Source organism: Hibiscus syriacus, unplaced genomic scaffold (genome assembly GCF_006381635.1).
Source record: "Hibiscus syriacus cultivar Baekdansim isolate YM2019G1 unplaced genomic scaffold, ASM638163v2 tig00003454_pilon, whole genome shotgun sequence".
In the NCBI taxonomy this organism is placed as follows: Eukaryota; Viridiplantae; Streptophyta; class Magnoliopsida; order Malvales; family Malvaceae; genus Hibiscus; species Hibiscus syriacus.
In genome coordinates this window covers 3281364-3283990 of record NW_024061972.1, presented here as the reverse complement: position 1 = coordinate 3283990, position 2627 = coordinate 3281364, and positions in this window count along the sequence as shown.

Genomic DNA, 2627 nt, shown 5'->3' with positions numbered 1-2627 from the left:
TTTCTGTGGGAATCAGATTTTTCGCATGAATTTTGTATTAAAAGCTATAAAGCGATAAAGTTCGAGAAAAAAATCGGTAAGTCGGATCAAATATAAATTTTGAGAAAAATTGAAGGATTATAAATTAGGCTTAAAAATATTACTTCCACATGTTAAAATGATGGAAAATAATATGGATCATTGGATTTAAATATTCATTTTCATGTTTAATTTAGACCGTTAAATTAAATTGGTAAGATTGCAATTTTTGGAAAGTTGCATGGAAAAATTGGTAAAGGGTGAAAGTTTATCTTTAACGTTTTTAAGATGATAGGGTTGATGTGGCTTGGTTGGATAGTAATTATGAAGTTTCATTAATGGAAACATGGATGAACTTTTATATTATTTTAACAACTATCAATGTTTCAAAATAAATGTTTAATCTACGAATTTGATTAAGGCCTATTGTATGTGCATTGAAACCTTTATTTAATTTCCGTATCAGTACTTTGTGTACTTTGACACCATGTGTTCATTGATGGTGTTCATAATAAGAACTTATTATCGATTGATTTTGTTTAATGCATATGTTGCATTTTCGTATTAGTACTTTGTGTACTTTTTGCACTATGTGTGCATCCATGGTATTCAAAATGAGTTTGTATATTACTATTTCGTTATGTTAGTATAGTGTTGCTGTCACTATAGAACCTATACTTTCGTTTAACACTTATATACAACTCATGTACCTTTTATTCTCATTTGAGTACATTGGGCTTTGAATGAATAATTTTAAATATATCGATTGATAGCTATACTGGTCATACTAAATATTGTTTCACAGGTTATTTGACGGAAATTAAGCTTATCAAGTCAGTTTTTATGTGTTTATGTATTTTATACAATAAATCATATTTTGATCTTATAATGGTTTACTCATTTTTTTTTAAAATGCCTTATTTTTTTATTATGCCTCACTTAGTGAATATTTAGCGTATGATGATTTTCATGCGTAGGTTTAGTGTACGAATCGAAGTAAGGAGTGTAACTGATATCATTTGTCAAGGGTTGCCTCATTAGTAATAGTATATCTCTATATATTTATTTTGATATTACTAGTTGGCATGTACTTAGATATGTTGTGATGCTTTGATAAGATACTTGACACTTGGTTGTAGTATTATATAATATTCGAACTTAAACTACTATTTGAGGGATTTTAAACGTTATTATATATGTGTGTGTGTATGTGTACTTGAATAACATTTTATAAACTATATTATTAAACCGTTTGTTTAAAGAAACAAAATTTTACTAGTTTTCAAGTACAAAAATGTTTTAAAAGTCACGTGACATATGTGACTCGTGTACGGGGACGTATATGGGAAATGAATGTTACATTTATTGGTATCAGAGTTAAGAGTTTAGCCGATTCTCAGTTGAAAATGAGTGTATTTTATGTAAAAAGTGTGTACATACCACTAGGATGTCAAAGTTACTGATGTGGTGTTAATGTGATATGATTGATGCCACCCTGACTAACTTAAGTTATTATTATGTGTGTTGTGTTCGATGTCGGGAACTAAAGATAAAGGTAAGAAAATCGATATTGTTGAAAGAAAGGTCGAGATTAAAATCGACCCAAAAAGATCTGACATGACTTTAGTATCACGCCTTAGGAGAGTTGGAGTTATAAGGGATTTTACTCCATTCTGTGGAAGAAATGCCCCATCGTTTAATGAAGTTGCTGCATTAGAGTAATCCATTAAAAAGTTTAAATGGATTACAAGAGAAGTTGAATTGGATGAGGATCCAGAGGAGATTATTAAATCCACTGATGACTCTAAGGTTTCTACAGGTAAGCTTAAATTTTAGAGGAATATTTAAGTTAAGCTTTAAGTTGCTTAAAGAAATGTTGATTTGAGTTAGAGGAAATAAGTAAGTGGTAAGTAAGTTGTCAGTTAAAAGTTTAAAGAAAATTGAGTTATTAGTGAATAAGATGATAATTAGGTTATCATTCTAAAGGTTTTAAAATGAGTATGAATGAGTGTAGATGTTAAGTTTTATGGACTTGATAGAGTTACCTTGTGAAGGTAAATTTGTGGAATGGATTGTCTACCCCTTCCATGATACAATGAACTATCAATTAGATTGCGGTTAATTTGCAAGAACTTGAAAAGTTTCAAGTTTGTAGTGGTGGGAAAAATATTAAATTTGTTTATTAGTGTTATTTTAGCATTAACTGCTATTAAGTCATTCCTACAAAGGTTTCAAGTCTTCTTATTAAACGATGTTGACATTTAGACATTTATACTTGAGATGGAAAATGTTTCAACTACTCGAGAATATTTTCAATGGATCTTGAAAAGTTTTACAGATTACCTCAATGATGAAATAAGGAATTTTAAAATAGAGGTATTCTATTTGACTTGAATATCAAGTGATATGATAGAGGTAAGCCTTATGGGTCATGATGCTAGTGTGACTCGAATATGTAGAAATTGCTCGATAACGATTCAAGTGGTTGTGTTCACATCAAATCTGATAGAATTGCCTTTCAATGAGTTTGAGGTTATTTTGGGCATGGATTGGTCATGGGTGGGTTGATTGTCGCAAGAAGTGATTATTTTTTAAAGATGTGGAGGGTT